This window comes from Pleurodeles waltl, chromosome 1_1, assembly GCF_031143425.1.
Source record: "Pleurodeles waltl isolate 20211129_DDA chromosome 1_1, aPleWal1.hap1.20221129, whole genome shotgun sequence".
Taxonomy (NCBI): Eukaryota; Metazoa; Chordata; class Amphibia; order Caudata; family Salamandridae; genus Pleurodeles; species Pleurodeles waltl.
In genome coordinates, this window is record NC_090436.1 from 33,113,218 (window position 1) to 33,135,850 (window position 22,633).

General features: G+C 47.4%; 1 protein-coding gene across 1 annotated transcript in view; it reads right to left on the reverse strand.

Annotated features, from left to right (window-relative positions):
* LOC138259413 (N-acetyltransferase 8-like) overlaps positions 1–7,537 on the reverse strand; it is a 105,842-nt gene extending 98,305 nt beyond the window's left edge. The window contains exon 1 of the mRNA XM_069207186.1: positions 7,433–7,537. The gene's annotated coding sequence lies outside the window, so the exon portion shown is untranslated. The remainder of the gene's footprint in view (positions 1–7,432) is intronic.
* Positions 7,538–22,633: the final 15,096 nt, after the last annotated feature.

Here is a 22,633-nt window from a genome sequence, read left to right on the forward strand (position 1 = left end):
ACCTCACCCTCCTATTCCCCTCACCTTCTCTTTCCCTCACTTGCACCAACCCCCTCAGTCTCCTCTCTCGCCCTGACCCTGCTCTGACCCCTCATTCTCCTCTCTTGTCTCCAGCCACCTCTCTCCACTTCATCCTACACTCTCTATCAAATCCTCCCTTCTCCACCTTATCCTCCTCTCGGCCTCCCTCTCTCCACAACACCTTCTTCTCTGCCTCACCGTCCTCTCTGTCTCATCCTTCCCTCTCTGCCTCAGCCTCGCACCCTCTTTTTTACCCCTTACTGTGCTCTCTACCCTCAACCATCTGTTTTTTTCTTCTCTTCCTCTCACCCACCTCCGTGCCTCTACCCTGCACCTTCCTCTCTCTGCTCATCCTCCTTACCCTACATTTTCAAAATCATCGGCCAATCTATCTAATCTATCTCCCCTTGGGTATCTCACCCTCATTATTCTGCCTCACTCTCTTCTGTCTTCACCTCCCCTTTCTTCACTGGTATCTCTTTCTCTACCCTCAACCGCTCTTCTAGCTGCCTCTTCCTCCCCATCCACTTTCTCTTTTCATGTCGCCCTTTGTTTCTGGGCCTGTCACATCCTCTCTTGTGTCTCAACCTGCCTATCATCACAATAAGTGACATCACTAAAGTTCATGATAAAAGCATGATCAAAATGACCTCCACGGAGCCTGGGCCAGCAGTTTGCCATGGATGCCATCCTAGGCCACAAATTGCATACAATATACCAGAGCCACATATCATGGATGGCCCTAATGTTAATAATTACCTTAGCATGTCAAGGCCAGCAAATTGTCATGGCTGTCCCCCTCATATAACATTACAAAAGAGGTCCAGCTAAAAGAACTACCACAGGATGGACAGGAAAAAGGATTTTCCTGTTAGAAAACCCCCCACCCACCAGGGTTACCCCTCAGTGGCATGCTTCATCATTCAGTTTCTTCCCATTCCGCTATGGAGCGGGGTTTACTACGATCTACAGGATACGTGGGAGCACTGATGTAATCTCATCAGTGTGAAACACAGGAGGGATAGTAGTGGTGGGGTCTTGGGTGAGTTAAAATACCTGTCTCCTGGTAATTCCAATGATTTAATAAATCTCTTGGGGGCAGTATGGTTGAAAAGGGGCTGCTGAAGTGGGGGATGTAATGTTGTAAAGGCTATAAGGAGACAGACCTAGCACCCCAAACTCCTTCTCCCTCTTTGTTTTTGTATGACCCCCTCATATGCCACAGTCATCCTCCCTCACGACTATAATTACCTCCAATGTGCTCGTGCCAACATTTTGTCATGGGTACTCCCATGCTATAATTTACTCTAGTATGCCAACTCCATCATTTTTCCACAGGTGCCCTATATGCCCAGAATTACATCTAGTATAACAGTAGCTGGATTTAAAAATTATTATGAGAACTACCTCTAATACCAATTACCTCCTGTATGCCAGTATCAGTATTTTACCATTATGCCAAGAAGTACGTAATGCCTGCCAGTATTTTGTCACTGGTGCCTGCCATGTTAAGGGTTGCCAGTATCATTATTTTTGTACTGGTGCCTCCATAAGTCAAGAACTATATTCAATATGCCAGGGCAAACAGCAGACTCACAAGCATAATACGAGTTCCTCACTTGCACCCAATTCCATTAATTCACTCACTCACTCTCTGTCATTCATTTTCACTCACTTGCACTGACTCATTCTTTCATTCACTCTTTTCCACTCATTCTTACTCCAGCTAAATCTTTTTCTCACTCACTCATTCTTGCTCTCACTCATTCTCACTAACGATTCTCAACAACTGTAACGGTCCATCACACTCATTCATTCTTACTCACAGTCACTCTTATTCTCACTCAGTCTCACTCAGTCACAATATGGTATTATTCACTATTAGTGTAATATAAATTGGTAGAGAACAAGAAGAGTGGAGCCTCAACCAAGACCCCTAAGGACGAGCTGCCCCTGTGTTCTGGGCACTGTTTCTGTCACCTCTGAGGGCAGGGGTTGCAAAGGCAGTGCCAGGGGTAGCAAGAGGCAAGGCAGGGGTCACAACTGCAACTCCTGGCAACCCCTAAATGATGTTCAGAAGAGGAGGAGAGCGGCTGAGAGACAGGAGGGTAAGTGGAAGGAGAGCCGGGGGAGGCTGAGGCAGAACAAGGAGTCTGTGGAAGAGGGGCTTGTGGAGGGAGAAAGGGGGGTGAAGTGGAAATAGGAAGGAGAAGGGGAGAAAGACATAACAGAGGCAGAAATACTAGAGCAGGCAGGGAGTAAACATGGAGATGGAGGAGTCGGTGAGGGAAAAAGAGAGGTGACCGCCCAGGTGGAGAGAGGGTTATGGTCATGTGACATGACCAACTGGGAAAGGGTAAAAGGTCATATGATATATGTGATGTAGGGTAAAAGGTCCTATGATATCTGTGGTGTCCGTAAGGTGAAAGGACGAGTCATGTTATTTTTTGCGACCACTGGCATTTCGGTGAGCCGACTTCCAGACCTTCTCTCCATCTGCCAATCCCCTTGCTGCCTCCCTGTCCTCTTTGTCTCTCAGTCTCTCCCTCCTCTCTCATCACCACCCCTTAATCCATCACTGTCAGGAGTGTAGCTACCATTGGTGTAGCAGGTGCAATGCACTGGGGCCCAAAGGTGGGAGGGGACCAGCCTGCCCTCCACCAGCTGATGTTTTTTCAGAGGCTGCCTGTTCTGTTTTTAAAAAAAAAATTCAGACCAGAGGCTTTGCTGCGTTGGTTTTTCAGGTGGGCAGGCTGCAGAGGGAGTAGAGGGCAAAGGAAAAATAAAGAAAAGCGATAAAAGGGATGAAAGAAATGGAGAAGGTGAAAGAACAGGGAGGTAGGCAGAAACAGGTAACAAAGAGGGCACTTTGTGAGAGCAACAGTGGTACAGGGGGAGCCCGGCCAATTCTCCCAGACCGTAGCAGGGACACGGTCATTGCAGCCCAGATCAAGTTTTCAACAGTGGCTGTAAACCCCTAAGGTAATCCCTGTCAGCGATACAGCCTGAGTCCTTGTTATGTGATCTTATGTTGATATGTATTGCACACTTACCACCTGAGAGGGCATCCAGGTACCTGAGCAGTTGTGTAGGTGCGTGGTCCCCAAGGTGCAAATATGAAGAGCCAGGTCTCCAGCTTCTTGTGGAACTCAAGAAGTGAGGAGGAGGTTCTGATGTGTTGAGGGATTTAATTCCATGTCTTGGGTGCGATATTGGAGAATGAGCGCACTCCGGTTTTGCTTTTGCAGATGCGGGGACTGTTTGGGAGCGACAGTGAGGCTGAGAGTGGGTGTTTGCAGCGGCAGCTCGTCCGCTGTGGCGGAGGAGTGTCACCCCCGCAAGCAGCAACCGCTGCAAATCCTTCAACAACAAGAGCATAATAAACAAAGTTTATTATACTTTCATTGTTAAAGGTGCGGGCATTGAGGATGAGGGGGGCGAGGGGAGTGTACTGTGCACTCCCCTCAGTGCGCATGTGTGTTTGGCCGGCCATCTGGGGCCGGCCAAACACACCTGTGCACTGTGCTCTCTCTAGCCCGGCACTGTGCTGCCAGGCTGGAGAGAGCAGGCACAGGCTCCCAGTCTGCCTGGGAGTGCCCTCGCTGGGCGCTCCCAGCCAACCCTAATGCTGCTCTGAGCAGTGCCAGGATTGGCCCCAGGGCAAGCTGGGAGCCTGTGCTGCCTGCTAAGGAGAATGAGGAGCGGCGGCGTTGTGCGCAGGTAAGTTTTGTTTTCCTTTATATTTTCATATTATTAATATTCCCCTGCAGGCCGCCCCCTGAAACCTCTGCGAGCCGTGACTTGGTGTTTGGTGCATTAGTGAAAGTATGCGTACCTGTCCAGATATTCTGCACCTGTTTGGTGAAGGGTTTTGTATGTGTGTGTGAGTGTAGGAAAGTACCATCTTGCCTGGCATGTTACCCCCATTTTCACTGTATGTATGTATGTTTTAGCCCCTGTGTCACAGGGATCCTGCTAGGCAGGACCCCAATGCTCATAGAATGTACCCTGTATGTGTTCCCTGTGTGGTGCCTAACTGTATCAATGAGGCTCTGCTAACCAGAACCTCAGTGTTTATGCTCTCTCTGCTTTCTAAATTTGTCACTGCAGGCTAGTAACTAAATTTACCAATTCTCATTGGCACACTGCTACACCCATATAACTCCCTTGTATATGGTATTGAGGTACCCAGGGTATTGGGGTTCCAGAAGATCCCTATGGGCTGCAGCATTTCTTTTGCCACACATAGGGAGCTCAGACAATTCTTACACAGGCCTGCCACTGCAGCCTGAGTGAAATAACGTCCACGTTATTTCACAGCCATTTTTCACTGCACATAAGTAACTTATAAGTCCCCTCTATGTCTAACCTTCACCTGGTGAAGGTTGGGTGCCAAGTTACTTAGTGTGTGGGCACCCTGGCACTAGCCAAGCTGCCCCCACATTCTTCAGGGCAAATTCCCCGGACTTTGTGAGTGCGGGGACACCATTACACGCGTGCACTATACATAGGTAACTACCTATGTATGGCGTCACAATGGTAACTCCGAACATGGCCATGTAACATGTCTAAGATCATGGAATTGTCACCCCAATACCATTCTGGTATTGAGGGGACAATTCCATGATCCCCCGGGTCTCTAGCACAGAACCCAGGTACTGCCAAACTGCCTTTCCGGGGTTTCCACTGCAGCTGCTGCCAACCCCTCAGACAGGATTCTGCCCTCCTGGGGTCTGGGCAGCCGCGGCCCAGGAAGGCAGAACAAAGGATTTCCTCTGAGAGAGGGTGTTACACCCTCTCCCTTTGGAAATAGGTGTGAAGGGCTGGGGAGGAGTAGCCTCCCCCAGCCTCTGGAAATGCTTTGATGGGCACAGATGGTGCCCATCTCTGCATAAGCCAGTCTACACCGGTTCAGGGATCCCCCAGCCCTGCTCTGGCACAAAACTGGACAAAGGAAAGGGGAGTGACCACTCCCCTGACCAGTACCTCCCAGGGGAGGTGCCCAGAGCTCCTCCAGTGTGTCCCAGACCTCTGCCATCTTGGAAACAGAGGTGTTGGGAGCACACTGGAGTGCTCTGAGTGGCCAGTGCCAGCAGCTGACGTCAGAGACCCCCTCTGATAGGCTCTTACCATTCTTGGTAGCCAATCCTCCTTTCTTGGTAGCCAAACCTCCTTTTCTGGCTATCTAGGGTCTCTCCTCTGGGGAATTCTTCAGATAACGAATGCAAGAGCTCACCAGAGTTCCTCTGCATCTCCCTCTTTGACTTCTACCAAGGATCGACCGCTGACTGCTCCAGGACGCCTGCAAAACCGCAACAAAGTGGCAAGACGACTACCAGCAACATTGTAGCTGCCGGCATTCTCGACTGTTTCCTGGTGGTGCATGCTCTGGTGGTCATCTGCCTTCACCCTGCACTGGAAGCCAAGAAGAAATCTCCCGTGGATCAACGGAATCTTCCCCCTGCTAACGCAGGCACCAAAAGACTGCATCGGCGGTCCTCTGGGTCCCCTGTCAAACTGACGAGCGTGGTCCCTGGAACACAGAAACTCTATCCAAGTGAATCCCACAGTCCAGTGATCCTTCAGTCCAAGTTTGGTGGAGGGAAGTCCTTGCCTCCCCACGCTAGACTGCAAACTTGTGTACTGCGTGATTTGCAGCTGCCCCGGCTCCTGTGCACCCTTCCAGGATTTCCTTCGTGCACAGCCTAGCCTGGGTCCCCAGCACTCCGTCCTGCAGTGCTCAACCCGTTGAGTTGGCCTCCGACGTCGTGAGACCCTCCTTTGTGACTCTGAGCCAGCTCCAGTTCACAAATCTTCTAAGTGCCTGCTCCGGTACTTTTGCGGGTGTTGCCTTCTTCTGTGGGGGTTCTCTGAGTTGCTGAGCGCCCCCTCTGTCTCCTCCTCCAAGCGGCGACATCCTGGTCCTTCCTGGTCCCCAGCAGCACCCAAAATTCTCTACTGCGACCCTTGCAGCTAGCAAGGCTTGTTTGTGGTATTTCTGCGTGGGAATACTTCTGCAACCTTCAGCACGACTTGGGACATCTTCCTTCCAAAGGAGAAGTTCCTAGTCCTCTTCGTTGTTGCAGAATCCTAAGCTTCTTCCATCCAGAGGCAGCTTCATTGCACCTTCATCAGGAGTTTCCTGGGCTCCTGCCCCCCCTGGACACTATCGCAACTCTTGGACTTAGTCCCCTTGCCTTGCAGGTCCTCAGGTCCAGGAATCCATCTTCATGGCTTTGCTGGTGATTGTTGTTCTTGCAGAATCCCCCTATCACGACTATTGTGTCCTTTTGGGGTAGTAGGTGTACTTTACTCCTACTTTTCAGGGTCTTGGGGTGGGGTATCTTGGACACCCTGACTGTTTTCTTACAGTCCCAGCGATCCTCAACAAGCTCCCATGGGTCTGGTGTCCATTTGTAATTCGCATTCCACTTTTGGAGTATATGGTTTGTGTTGCCCCTAGACCTATGTTCACCTAATGCAAGGTACCCACTATAAGCCAGGCCAGCCTCCTACAGTGAGATGTTCGAATCAGCTGTGCTTGGGAATGGGGAGCCAGTGAAGCTTCCTGAGGTGGGTGTAGTGTGGTGTGTGAGGTCAAGTATGAGCCTTGCTGGGCTGTTCTGGATGGTCTGGAATCTGTGTAGGAGTTGTTTAGAGATTCCAGGGAAGAGAGTGTTGCCATAGTCCAGCCTGCTGGTGAAGAGTGCTTGTGTGACAGTCCATCTAGTGTTCTGAGGCAAACATTTGAAAATCTTTAACAGCTGCAAACATGTTTTCATCCTCCGCAAGACTAGATTGCTTCACTGAGGCCGGTGGGCCTTTTGACCCAGTAAATAATGTGGTGAACCATATATTGGCAATTTACATCAGCATCACAATCAACAATTTAGACACCACAACCAATGTGGCCATGGAAGAAAAACTCCAATCAATAAAAGTTCAAAGCTCCATTTTCATAACCACGAAACCAAAGTCAAATAAATAGTGTGCAAAATCATATTATTATAAAGATAAATGAAGACCATTGGCTGACCAAATCTCCTAAACAAATTTAATCTGTTAAGCATCAACACCATCAAACATTTGAGAAGAATAACACATATTGATAATGTAAGTACTTGAGCATCAGAAACACAATTTAAATCAGTCTGAGAATACATTAATCAAATTGAAATATACAGAATTATCATCAGGAATTTCGGAGATAGGTTCTCCCTACAGCTTCCAAATTAGGACATGCATGTGTGGGAGCATGTTAACACATGCGGACAAAATCAAACGCATCAGACAAAACTCATTTGGAAAATCATCTATCTCGGGCTATATTCTAACTAAGAATAATAAGTGTCAGCATGCTAACTTCTAACAAAACAGGTCAAGGGGAAAATAACATTGCATTAGACTATACCTCTCTTTAGGACAGCAGGCAATTCAGTTTGCATCGTCAAAACACGTCAGTACATCCATTAGAAACGGCGTCAGGGGAAAGTGCAGAGCACAATGTACACCTGGAAATCAGAAAGTCAGTGGGACAAGTTAACAGTATAAAATTCAGAAAGGGACTCCTCCTAAACTTACTTAGTCAGTTAAACGAGTCTACATTACACAAAGGGGGCAATGTCCAAGTAGAATCTTAGCACAAATCAAATCAGGAACATCCAAGCGCTTTCCCAGGAATTGTCGAGAGACATCTCTCCTTTCCATGAGTCTCCGGTAATATAACAATTTTGTGTATCACTTGTTGCAAATCACATTGCTTCTCATGGCTCCATCTATCTTCCTCCCTTCCCATGAGAAAAGTTGCATTGAACAATGGCACTACTTTACATTCAGTCTGCTGTTCCCTGCAGTAACTATCCCAAATTGTTGCAAACAAACTTACACATAATATAATAGAATTCTTTCCTATTCGTGAGAAACAACCTAATGAAAAAATTCATGTTAGAAAAAAAGAAATGATTCAAGTTCATGAAATTTCAAATACGAAAACTTCAGGCCTGGTTATGCTAATACAAACATATATTGCATTAATATCATTAATGAAACAGACAATTTGCAAAGTCATACATTTAGTATTAATAATACATCACCGTCCTAAATAAGCAAGAGTATTTTATTAATAACTGCAATCTTTGTTAATGTATCACATTAAGTATGACAGATATGTGTGTTTATTTTTCTGCACATATCTAACTCTATATTAAACATTATAAATGAAATCATTTCTCTACTAGTACTCTAAAATGTATTATACCTCAATATTGTATTAACTCACGTTAGCATGTTGTCAGTTCTGGTAGGCACAATGTCTGCCACTTTCTAAACAGGGACACTTTCAAAATGTATGTCAGTGTAACTCTTCTAAGTTAGGCTTTAGATCACGAATATATATGTCGTCAAATGCTGACGTCTGGTGCACAAAAGGCATTACCAAAATGTGTGCTCCAACACAGCATGCGAAGGATGTGGAAGCAGGAGGTGCACACTGCACTGACTTGAGCCGTCATGTTGAGTCTATCATCTAGGATCATCCATAGATTTCTTTTGTGGTTTGTGATTGTAGGTGTTGGTCCTAGCTGTTGGCCACCTGGTGGAGTCCCATGGGGAGAACTTGTTGCCGAAGACCAGTACTTCCGTCTTGTCGTAGCTGAGCTTCTGGCAGTTGGTTTGCATCAAGTCTGCTACCATAGTCATGCAGCTGGGGAAGTTGGTTCTCGTGGTAGTTGTCTTGTCCATCACGAGAGGATGAGTGGAGCATCATCGACGTAGGAGATGACGGTGATGTCTTTTGATTGGTCGATGTTGGTGAGTGGACAGGGCTGAGGGTGGGGCGGAGAGAGAATCCCTGTGGGACTCCACATATCAGTTTCTTGGTCTCTAATGTGAAGGGGGTGCAGTCTGACCATTTGGGTTGTTCCTGAGAAGAATGAACAGATCCATCTGAGAGCAGATCCTTGTATGCCATTCTTGTGGAATTTTCTGATACGCATGGTTTGGCAGACAGGAGAGGTCGAGCAGGATGAAAGATGCTGTTTCTTCTCGGTTTGAATGTCATTGATGGCCACAATGAGTGCTGTTTCAGTGCTGTAGTCCTTTCTGAATTCTGAATGGGTGCTGTCTAAAAGAAGGTGGAGTTCGAGGTGGGTTGTGTGTTTCTTGTTGATGGCCTTCTCAACCACTTTGGCTGAATAAGGGAGCAGGGAGATTGGTCATAAGTTGCTCAGTTGATTCAGGTCGCTACAGGCTTCTTGAAAAGGATGTTGAGTTCTGCAATTTTCCTTTGATCCGGGCAAGTGGCAGATGTGATGGAGGTGTTCATGATGTGCATCAGGGTGGTGCTGATTGGTGATTTTCCCATCTGTGTTACAGCTGCCACTAAGTAGTGTTGTGAAAAGACTCCTTTTACAGTAACAAGACCGCTGGAATAGGGTGGCAGCAACACCAAGCACAGGGAACTGAGTCTGATCCTGGGCCAGGTGGCAATTGTCAGCCTAACCCTTCCAACCAGCTAGCAAAACTCCTCACTCAGATATGTCTCTCGCAAGCAAAGCCAAACAGAAGCAGGAATAGGTTCAATACGTTTTATTGCATCAACTGCATTATACGTAAAAAAAGGGATGTATTGCGATTATAAGGATGGTAAAACACAATAAAAGCAAGGTAGTGACAAGGAACGTGAAACACAAGGAAAGTCCCACCATACTGTCACAGTAATGATTCTAAAATCCCTACCTACACTACTAACATTCAATACAAGAGCATGGCAATGCAAGCCTAAATCTGCCCATCAAGCCCCCCAGAAGGATCCCATCCCCATAACTGCATAGGTAGGTAAAGAAGAGTTCTGTTGGTCCATTTAGAGTCCTCCCGAATGGAGGCCGAAAGACGTCAGATCTCAGTAGAAGCTGCAAGAACAAAGTTAAACATGCAATGGCTAGGAGCTGGAATCCCCTCTAACGTAGAGGGGGCACTGAGGTGTTTTATAATAAAGCATCAGATGTTCTGAGAAACTGCCCTGACGTGGCAACATGTATGTTTCTGTGGATAGTTGGGGGGACATAATGTACGCTTTGTGCCATCAATAACTAATAGCTTATCATAGACAGCCTTGAAAAAAGCACAGAGTGACTGTGTTGTGCAAGAAAAAGAATAACAGAATTCTGCACGAAAGGGCAGCTGATAATAAAAACAGCTCCATTAAACAAGGCTTTGCTAAAATAATAAAATGAATAAAAATGGCATGTATCTAGATGAAAGGGCACAAGCTGCAGGGCTAAGCTAAATAGGGCTAAAATAATGTGCTTGTATACCAGCTAAGGCAGCCTGACAACAGTAGGTCCTGGAAATGGGAAGGAGTGTAGGGTGATGTTATGTCACTTCCTGTGCTGATGAATGATGGGAAATGAAGTCCTCTAGGTTGGCTTCTTCTTTTACAGGCAGGAGTGGTGGGTAAACCAATAATACCATTTCCTGTCCAGATGAATGAATGGAAATTCAGGCCCTCATTACGAGCCTGGCGGTCTTCGACCGCCAGGCCCGCGGTACGCGGGAGCACCGCCGACAGCCTGGCGGTGCCCCGCAGGGCATTCTGACCGCGGCGCTTTGGCCGCGGTCAGAAGAGGGAAACTGGCGGTCTCCCGCCAGTTTCCCGCTGCCCCATTGAATCCTCCAAGGCCTGATTCAGGGAATGTTTATCCTCCTACAAAGGTTTTCTATAGGTCTTCTTCAAGCTTTATTAGGACATTCAGTAATTGCCTCAATGTACGTAGAGCCCTAGTCAGCTCCAGTTTGGCAGCCAATGTGGACGCGGAGACCATGAGTTTTTTTTCAGTAGCCAAAGAGCGTTGCAATCCTAATTGGCCTTGGACGGCTGGTTGATCAGTGCTTAACTCAGCTGGTGGTTTCAGGTGTTTGGCACCAGCACTTAATTGCCAACCCAGGGACTTATGACAGCTGCCACACGGTGGCACTATTTGTGAATTAAAGATGAGCAGAACAACAGTTGTTTATTGATTCAATATACATTAAAATAACTTCCTGCTACCCAAGCCTTTCTTAAAGCATAGGGGGCCTCAAACAGTCTGAACTGTTACACGTGTAGGAGTGTGATGGTTGGTAGTTGTGTAAAGTACTGTCACTGGAAGTGCTGACAGTGGCAATGTGTGGTGCAAGCTGTGTGGCCTCTTGATGAGGGCCCTGGCACTTATGTTTTTACAAATTAAGCACTGTGGTTGATGAGTAAGAGTCTAGAAGAGCGGCCACAAACAATTCCCAATTTTCAATCAGAGTTATGATGTGATTATACATACCTCATCGGATCTGTGTCACAATATTTTCTATTGACTCAATTGTGTTCTCTTTCCACCTTAGTTTCTTGAGATTAGTTGATTCCAGGATGCCTGGTAAGTTTTTTAAAGGCTCTTGGGTGGCATAGTTGGTAATAGGTACGGTGACTTGTGGTTGATGATCACTTTCCAGTTTGTCTTCAATCTGGAAGGCTTTTATTAAGGTGAATAGGCACAAGGATCTTATAGTAAAATCAATTGTAGAGTATGATGTTGTTGAATGGTAAGTCCATGCCAGGTGCCTGGTGGTCCTGCAGAACATCAGATTCATATTAAAATTGCCACTTACTAAATTGTTGAATTTAGGCTGATCAAGGAGCTTATTTGTAAGGAGACTGTTCAGGATATGTGGGCGTTCTTCCTCTGACCTGGTATCTAGATGGATGTATAAAACGATAAGTAAGTTACTACCATGTATACGTACCATGTCCATGATCACACACCCACACCCTGCATGCACCCTCTGCACATACCAGACATATAGGAGATCCCCTCACCACAACCTACTTGTCACCTTATGGAAGCCACCAGCAGAACAGAGTAAACTTTACACCTCCTGGTGATCAACACTATGGGCCTCATTATGAGCCTGCGGTCCCACCACAGGACCGCCAAACTCACAGACAGGACGCCACCACCATAGCGGTGATGTTCCCCGAGCATATTACAGTGTTCCCGTCGGACTGACTGGCGGGAACATTGTAATATGCATTCCCACTGGGCTGACTGGTTGGAACAGTGTTAGGATATTAATCTCTGCTCCAGCACCCCTGGAATTCATACCGTGTGCAAAGCACTGACCATGGCATGGACAGTATAGGGGCAACCATGTGGCCCCCGGCACTGACTTTCTACCAGTATTTTCATGGCAGGGTCCCCGACATGAAAAGGCAGACGGAAAGAGGGGTTGTAATCAGCCAGACGGCGCTGTGTCAGCGCCGCCCTGGCTGGTTACAGGCCCGACGGCCATCATGCCATCGGGAAGCATGTTTCTGGTGGGGATCATGGTCCCCTGGCGGGTCCGCCCACCAGGCTTGTAATTGTGTGGTCGGACCAGCAAAGTTGCGGCGGTCCAACCATCAATGCCACACTTGTTATGGTGGCACCATTCACGTAGCAGACTCCATCAACAGGCTCAGTCTTGACACACACACCTCATAACTGTAAATGAACAGCACTAATGTCTACACACATCCTGGATAGCCTCATCCCCAAATACTACATCTTTCAACACAATGACTGAGAACACAAACTGAGAGCAAGAAAGGCAGTCATGCACAAGTCTTCCTGGCCATATACACTCAAGATCACTTAAACCGATTGTATGTCAGAATATAGTGGGCATTAAGATCATCCTGCTAGAACATAAACCAGATACAAGCCAGAGCTCTTGGCTCTAACAAATGCTTGTTAGCAGTATCAACCAAATGTGTAGTAGACTGATCTTGTTGTCAATAATTAGAATTGAAGATGTTTAAATTCTGAAAATATTGGACTTTGTATTAAACATTACTAATGTCTGTGGAAAGAGGTAGTGCTCTTCAGGGTGTGTCAATCACTCATGTTCTCTCCTTCACACCACTTTCCTATTGAGCTTCCTACTGAGAGTCATTTATGCCATTCTTCTCTTCACATCTTTCTAAAATCCTCCAGCTGTGTATCTCACGCCATCCCCTTCCTCTATCCTTTTTCACTCTTTCATTTTGCATACACTTTTTTGTGTTGTCTCTTCACCACACATTCACACTGTAAACAAACCATTTTTTGTTCCTTTGGAACAGTTAGGAATTTGACAACTGCATATGTCCTGCACACACATTCATAAAAAGTAGTGGCTACACTTGTCACCCATGTGAACATTACTCTGTGCCTTGTGCAGAGAGGCCAAGGATTGAATGAGCATGTAGTTTGAATACTTTTAAGAAGTTACTGAGAGGCACTATGAAAAGCTTGTTCCGGCTTCAGCCAGGATTCTGGAGCTCTTTCTCGTGCCCAGTCATGCAAACTCACCCACAACCTGATCTCAACCAGACATCTATGGGGGGGCCTCCATTCATATTGTGTATTGTATGAGAGTAACATGTTGCATGGAAAAAAACTACAGAAGGACAACATGAACATGTGAAATGTAATTTCCCATCAGCAGAGGAAGTGACACAAATGGATCTCCCATCATCCACCTGCACAGGAAGTGACCCCTCTATTTCCCATCATCCATATGGACAGGAAGTGGCATACCTAGCTTTCCTGCCAAAACCATCTTTAAAAGAAGAAACCAAGCAAGCAAACTTCATTTCCCATCACCACAGGAAGTGACATCACTGATCTCCCATCATCCACCTGCACAGGCCGTAGCATCACTGAGGACCTCATTATGACTCCCGCCGGGCGCGGTCACCGCGCGCCCGGCGGGAGCCGCCAAAATACCGTACCGCGGTCGCAAGACCGCGGCGGTGGCGGCCACCCGCCAGCCCAGGGGAAAACGACCTTCCCACGAGGACGCCGGCTCGTAATCGAGCCGGCGGAGTGGGAAGGTGCGACGGGTGCAGTGGCACTCGTCGCGTATTTCACTGTCTGCTAAGCAGACAGTGAAATACAAGCGGGCCCTCTTACGGGGGCCCCTGCAGTGCCCATGCCATTGGCATGGGCACTGCAGGGGCCCCCAGGGGCCCCGCGACACCCCCTACCGCCATCCTGTTCCTGGTGGGCGAACCGCCAGGAACAGGATGGCGGTAGGGGGTGTCAGAATGCCCTGCGGGGCACCGCCAGGCTGTCGGCGGTGCTCCCGCGTACCGCGGGCCTGGCGATCGAAGACCGCCAGGCTCGTAATGAGGGCCTGAATTTCCATTCATTCATCTGGACAGGAAATGGTATTATTGGTTTACCCACCACTCCTGCCTGTAAAAGAAGAAGCCAACCTAGAGGACTTCATTTCCCATCATTCATCAGCACAGGAAGTGACATAACATCACCCTACACTCCTTCCCATTTCCAGGACCTACTGTTGTCAGGCTGCCTTAGCTGGTATACAAGCACATTATTTTAGCCCTATTTAGCTTAGCCCTGCAGCTTGTGCCCTTTCATCTAGATACATGCCATTTTTATTCATTTTATTATTTTAGCAAAGCCTTGTTTAATGGAGCTGTTTTTATTATCAGCTGCCCTTTCGTGCAGAATTCTGTTATTCTTTTTCTTGCACAACACAGTCACTCTGTGCTTTTTTCAAGGCTGTCTATGATAAGCTATTAGTTATTGATGGCACAAAGCGTACATTATGTCCCCCCAACTATACACAGAAACATACATGTTGCCACGTCAGGGCAGTTTCTCAGAACATCTGATGCTTTATTATAAAACACCTCAGTGCCCCCTCTACGTTAGAGGGGATTCCAGCTCCTAGCCATTGCATGTTTAACTTTGTTCTTGCAGCTTCTACTGAGATCTGACGTCTTTCGGCCTCCATTCGGGAGGACTCTAAATGGACCAACAGAACTCTACCTACCTATGCAGTTATGGGGATGGGATCCTTCTGGGGGGCTTGATGGGCAGATTTAGGCTTGCATTGCCATGCTCTTGTATTGAATGTTAGTAGTGTAGGTAGGGATTTTAGAATCATTACTGTGACAGTATGGTGGGACTTTCCTTGTGTTTCACGTTCCTTGTCACTACCTTGCTTTTATTGTGTTTTACCATCCTTATAATCGCAATACATCCCTTTTTTTACGTATAATGCAGTTGATGCAATAAAACGTATTGAACCTATTCCTGCTTCTGTTTGGCTTTGCTTGCGTGAGACATATCTGAGTGAGGAGTTTTGCTAGCTGGTTTGAAGGGTTAGGCTGACAATTGCCACCTGGCCCAGGATCAGACTCAGTTCCCTGTGCTTGGTGTTGCTGCCACCCTATTCCAGCGGTCTTGTTACTGTAAAAGGAGTCTTTTCACAACACTACTTAGTGGCAGCTGTAACACAGATGGGAAAATCACCAATCAGCACCACCCTGATGCACATCATGAACACCTCCATCACATCTGCCACTTGCCCGGATCAAATGAAAATTGCAGAACTCAACATCCTTTTCAAGAAGCCTGTAGCGACCTGAATCAACTGAGCAACTTATGACCAATCTCCCTGCTCCCTTATTCAGCCAAAGTGGTTGAGAAGGCCATCAACAAGAAACACACAACCCACCTCGAACTCCACCTTCTTTTAGACAGCACCCATTCAGAATTCAGAAAGGACTACAGCACTGAAACAGCACTCATTGTGGCCATCAATGACATTCAAACCGAGAAGAAACAGCATCTTTCATCCTGCTCGACCTCTCCTGTCTGCCAAACCATGCGTATCAGAAAATTCCACAAGAATGGCATACAAGGATCTGCTCTCAGATGGATCTGTTCATTCTTCTCAGGAACAACCCAAATGGTCAGACTGCACACCCTTCACATTAGAGACCAAGAAACTGATATGTGGAGTCCCACAGGGATTCTCTCTCCGCCCCACCCTCAGCCCTGTCCACTCACCAACATCGACCAATCAAAAGACATCACCGTCATCTCCTACGTCGATGATGCTCCACTCATCCTCTCGTGATGGACAAGACAACTACCACGAGAACCAACTTCCCCAGCTGCATGACTATGGTAGCAGACTTGATGCAAACCAACTGCCAGAAGCTCAGCTACGACAAGACGGAAGTACTGGTCTTCGGCAACAAGTTCTCCCCATGGGACTCCACCAGGTGGCCAACAGCTAGGACCAACACCTACAATCACAAACCACAAAAGAAATCTATGGATGATCCTAGATGATAGACTCAACATGACGGCTCAAGTCAGTGCAGTGTGCACCTCCTGCTTCCACATCCTTCGCATTCTGTGTTGGAGCACACATTTTGGTAATGCCTTTTGTGCACCAGACGTCAGCATTTGACGACATATATATTCGTGATCTAAAGCCTAACTTAGAAGAGTTACACTGACATACATTTTGAAAGTGTCCCTGTTTAGAAAGTGGCAGACATTGTGCCTACCAGAACTGACAACATGCTAACGTGAGTTAATACAATATTGAGGTATAATACATTTTAGAGTACTAGTAGAGAAATGATTTCATTTATAATGTTTAATATAGAGTTAGATATGTGCAGAAAAATAAACACACATATCTGTCATACTTAATGTGATACATTAACAAAGATTGCAGTTATTAATAAAATACTCTTGCTTATTTAGGACGGTGATGTATTATTAATACTAAATGTATGACTTTGCAAATTGTCTGTTTCATTAATGATATTAATGCAATATATGTTTGTATTAGCATAACCAGGCCTGAAGTTTTCGTATTTGAAATTTCATGAACTTGAATCATTTCTTTTTTTCTAACATGAATTTTTTCATTAGGTTGTTTCTCACGAATAGGAAAGAATTCTATTATATTATGTGTAAGTTTGTTTGCAACAATTTGGGATAGTTACTGCAGGGAACAGCAGACTGAATGTAAAGTAGTGCCATTGTTCAATGCAACTTTTCTCATGGGAAGGGAGGAAGATAGATGGAGCCATGAGAAGCAATGTGATTTGCAACAAGTGATACACAAAATTGTTATATTACCGGAGACTCATGGAAAGGAGAGATGTCTCTCGACAATTCCTGGGAAAGCACTTGGATGTTCCTGATTTGATTTCTGCTAAGATTCTACTTGGACATTGCCCCCTTTGTGTAATGTAGACTCGTTTAACTGACTAAGTAAGTTTAGGAGGAGTCCCTTTCTGAATTTTATACTGTTAACTTGTCCCACTGACTTTCTGATTTCCAGGTGTACATTGTGCTCTGCACTTTCCCCTGACGCCGTTTCTAATGGATGTACTGACGTGTTTTGACGATGCAAACTGAATTGCCTGCTGTCCTAAAGAGAGGTATAGTCTAATGCAATGTTATTTTCCCCTTGACCTGTTTTGTTAGAAGTTAGCATGCTGACACTTATTATTCTTAGTTAGAATATAGCCCGAGATAGATGATTTTCCAAATGAGTTTTGTCTGATGCGTTTGATTTTGTCCGCATGTGTTAACATGCTCCCACACATGCATGTCCTAATTTGGAAGCTGTAGGGAGAACCTATCTCCGAAATTCCTGATGATAATTCTGTATATTTCAATTTGATTAATGTATTCTCAGACTGATTTAAATTGTGTTTCTGATGCTCAAGTACTTACATTATCAATATGTGTTATTCTTCTCAAATGTTTGATGGTGTTGATGCTTAGCAGATTAAATTTGTTTAGGAGATTTGGTCAGCCAATGGTCTTCATTTATCTTTATAATAATATGATTTTGCACACTATTTATTTGACTTTGGTTTCGTGGTTATGAAAATGGAGCTTTGAACTTTTATTGATTGGAGTTTTTCTTCCATGGCCACATTGGTTGTGGTGTCTAAATTGTTGATTGTGATGCTGATGTAAATTGCCAATATATGGTTCACCACATTATTTACTGGGTCAAAAGGCCCACCGGCCTCAGTGAAGCAATCTAGTCTTGCGGAGGATGAAAACATGTTTGCAGCTGTTAAAGATTTTCAAATGTTTGCCTCAGAACACTAGATGGACTGTCACACAAGCACTCTTCACCAGCAGGCTGGACTATGGCAACACTCTCTTCCCTGGAATCTCTAAACAACTCCTACACAGATTCCAGACCATCCAGAACAGCCCAGCAAGGCTCATACTTGACCTCACACACCACACTACACCCACCTCAGGAAGCTTCACTGGCTCTCCATTCCCAAGCACAGCTGATTCGAACATCTCACTGTAGGAGGCTGGCCTGGCTTATAGTGGGTACCTTGCATTAGGTGAACATAGGTCTAGGGGCAACACAAACCATATACTCCAAAAGTGGAATGCGAATTACAAATGGACACCAGACCCATGGGAGCTTGTTGAGGATCGCTGGGACTGTAAGAAAACAGTCAGGGTGTCCAAGATACCCCACCCCAAGACCCTGAAAAGTAGGAGTAAAGTACACCTACTACCCCAAAAGGACACAATAGTCGTGATAGGGGGATTCTGCAAGAACAACAATCACCAGCAAAGCCATGAAGATGGATTCCTGGACCTGAGGACCTGCAAGGCAAGGGGACTAAGTCCAAGAGTTGCGATAGTGTCCAGGGGGGGCAGGAGCCCAGGAAACTCCTGATGAAGGTGCAATGAAGCTGCCTCTGGATGGAAGAAGCTTAGGATTCTGCAACAACGAAGAGGACTAGGAACTTCTCCTTTGGAAGGAAGATGTCCCAAGTCGTGCTGAAGGTTGCAGAAGTATTCCCACGCAGAAATACCACAAACAAGCCTTGCTAGCTGCAAGGGTCGCAGTAGAGAATTTTGGGTGCTGCTGGGGACCAGGAAGGACCAGGATGTCGCCGCTTGGAGGAGGAGACAGAGGGGGCGCTCAGCAACTCAGAGAACCCCCACAGAAGAAGGCAACACCCGCAAAAGTACCGGAGCAGGCACTTAGAAGATTTGTGAACTGGAGCTGGCTCAGAGTCACAAAGGAGGGTCTCACGACGTCGGAGGCCAACTCAACGGGTTGAGCACTGCAGGACGGAGTGCTGGGGACCCAGGCTAGGCTGTGCACGAAGGAAATCCTGGAAGGGTGCACAGGAGCCGGGGCAGCTGCAAATCACGCAGTACACAAGTTTGCAGTCTAGCGTGGGGAGGCAAGGACTTCCCTCCACCAAACTTGGACTGAAGGATCACTGGACTGTGGGATTCACTTGGATAGAGTTTCTGTGTTCCAGGGACCACGCTCGTCAGTTTGACAGGGGACCCAGAGGACCGCCGATGCAGTCTTTTGGTGCCTGCGTTAGCAGGGGGAAGATTCCGTTGATCCACGGGAGATTTCTTCTTGGCTTCCAGTGCAGGGTGAAGGCAGATGACCACCAGAGCATGCACCACCAGGAAACAGTCGAGAATGCCGGCAGCTACAATGTTGCTGGTAGTCGTCTTGCCACTTTGTTGCGGTTTTGCAGGCGTCCTGGAGCAGTCAGCGGTCGATCCTTGGTAGAAGTCAAAGAGGGAGATGCAGAGGAACTCTGGTGAGCTCTTGCATTCGTTATCTGAAGAATTCCCCAGAGGAGAGACCCTAGATAGCCAGAAAAGGAGGTTTGGCTACCAAGAAAGGAGGATTGGCTACCAAGAATGGTAAGAGCCTATCAGAGGGGGTCTCTGACGTCAGCTGCTGGCACTGGCCACTCAGAGCACTCCAGTGTGCTCCCAACACCTCTGTTTCCAAGATGGCAGAGGTCTGGGACACACTGGAGGAGCTCTGGGCACCTCCCCTGGGAGGTACTGGTCAGGGGAGTGGTCACTCCCCTTTCCTTTGTCCAGTTTTGTGCCAGAGCAGGGCTGGGGGATCCCTGAACCGGTGTAGACTGGCTTATGCAGAGATGGGCACCATCTGTGCCCATCAAAGCATTTCCAGAGGCTGGGGGAGGCTACTCCTCCCCAGCCCTTCACACCTATTTCCAAAGGGAGAGGGTGTAACACCCTCTCTCAGAGGAAATCCTTTGTTCTGCCTTCCTGGGCCGCGGCTGCCCAGACCCCAGGAGGGCAGAATCCTGTCTGAGGGGTTGGCAGCAGCTGCAGTGGAAACCCCGGAAAGGCAGTTTGGCAGTACCTGGGTTCTGTGCTAGAGACCCGGGGGATCATGGAATTGTCCCCTCAATACCAGAATGGTATTGGGGTGACAATTCCATGATCTTAGACATGTTACATGGCCATGTTCGGAGTTACCATTGTGACGCCATACATAGGTAGTGACCTATGTATAGTGCACGCGTGTAATGGTGTCCCCGCACTCACAAAGTCCGGGGAATTTGCCCTGAAGAATGTGGGGGCAGCTTGGCTAGTGCCAGGGTGCCCACACACTAAGTAACTTGGCACCCAACCTTCACCAGGTGAAGGTTAGACATAGAGGGGACTTATAAGTTACTTATGTGCAGTGAAAAATGGCTGTGAAATAACGTGGACGTTATTTCACTCAGGCTGCAGTGGCAGGCCTGTGTAAGAATTGTCTGAGCTCCCTATGGGTGGCAAAAGAAATGCTGCAGCCCATAGGGATCTCCTGGAACCCCAATACCCTGGGTACCTCAATACCATATACAAGGGAGTTATATGGGTGTAGCAGTGTGCCAATGAGAATTGGTAAATTTAGTTACTAGCCTGCAGTGACAAATTTAGAAAGCAGAGAGAGCATAAACACTGAGGTTCTGGTTAGCAGAGCCTCAGTGATACAGTTAGGCACCACACAGGGAACACATACAGGGTACATTCTATGAGCATTGGGGTCCTGCCTAGCAGGATCCCTGTGACACAGGGGCTAAAACATACATACATACAGTGAAAATGGGGGTAACATGCCAGGCAAGATGGTACTTTCCTACACTCACACACACATACAAAACCCTTCACCAAACAGGTGCAGAATATCTGGACAGGTACGCATACTTTCACTAATGCACCAAACACCAAGTCACGGCTCGCAGGGGTTTCAGGGGGCGGCCTGCAGGGGAATATTAATAATATGAAAATATAAAGGAAAACAAAACTTACCTGCGCACAACGCCGCCGCTCCTCATTCTCCTTAGCAGGCAGCACAGGCTCCCAGCTTGCCCTGGGGCCAATCCTGGCACTGCTCAGAGCAGCATTAGGGTTGGCTGGGAGCGCCCAGCGAGGGCACTCCCAGGCAGACTGGGAGCCTGTGCCTGCTCTCTCCAGCCTGGCAGCACAGTGCCGGGCTAGAGAGAGCACAGTGCACAGGTGTGTTTGGCCGGCCCCAGATGGCCGGCCAAACACACATGCGCACTGAGGGGAGTGCACAGTACACTCCCCTCGCCCCCCTCATCCTCAATGCCCGCACCTTTAACAATGAAAGTATAATAAACTTTGTTTATTATGCTCTTGTTGTTGAAGGATTTGCAGCGGTTGCTGCTTGCGGGGGTGACACTCCTCCGCCACAGCGGACGAGCTGCCGCTGCAAACACCCACTCTCAGCCTCACTGTCCCTCCCAAACAGTCCCCGCATCTGCAAAAGCAAAACCGGAGTGCGCTCATTCTCCAATATCGCACCCAAGACATGGAATTAAATCCCTCAACACATCAGAACCTCCTCCTCACTTCTTGAGTTCCACAAGAAGCTGGAGACCTGGCTCTTCATATTTGCACCTTGGGGACCACGCACCTACACAACTGCTCAGGTACCTGGATGCCCTCTCAGGTGGTAAGTGTGCAATACATATCAACATAAGATCACATAACAAGGACTCAGGCTGCATCGCTGACAGGGATTACCTTAGGGGTTTACAGCCACTGTTGAAAACTTGATCTGGGCTGCAATGACCGTGTCCCTGCTACGGTCTGGGAGAATTGGCCGGGCTCCCCCTGTACCACTGTTGCTCTCACAAAGTGCCCTCTTTGTTACCTGTTTCTGCCTACCTCCCTGTTCTTTCACCTTCTCCATTTCTTTCATCCCTTTTCTCGCTTTTCTTTATTTTTCCTTTGCCCTCTACTCCCTCTGCAGCCTGCCCACCTGAAAAACCAACGCAGCAAAGCCTCTGGTCTGAATTTTTTTTTTAAAAACAGAACAGGCAGCCTCTGAAAAAACATCAGCTGGTGGAGGGCAGGCTGGTCCCCTCCCACCTTTGGGCCCCAGTGCATTGCACCTGCTACACCAATGGTAGCTACACTCCTGACAGTGATGGATTAAGGGGTGGTGATGAGAGAGGAGGGAGAGACTGAGAGACAAAGAGGACAGGGAGGCAGCAAGGGGATTGGCAGATGGAGAGAAGGTCTGGAAGTCGGCTCACCGAAATGCCAGTGGTCGCAAAAAATAACATGACTCGTCCTTTCACCTTACGGACACCACAGATATCATAGGACCTTTTACCCTACATCACATATATCATATGACCTTTTACCCTTTCCCAGTTGGTCATGTCACATGACCATAACCCTCTCTCCACCTGGGCGGTCACCTCTCTTTTTCCCTCACCGACTCCTCCATCTCCATGTTTACTCCCTGCCTGCTCTAGTATTTCTGCCTCTGTTATGTCTTTCTCCCCTTCTCCTTCCTATTTCCACTTCACCCCCCTTTCTCCCTCCACAAGCCCCTCTTCCACAGACTCCTTGTTCTGCCTCAGCCTCCCCCGGCTCTCCTTCCACTTACCCTCCTGTCTCTCAGCCGCTCTCCTCCTCTTCTGAACATC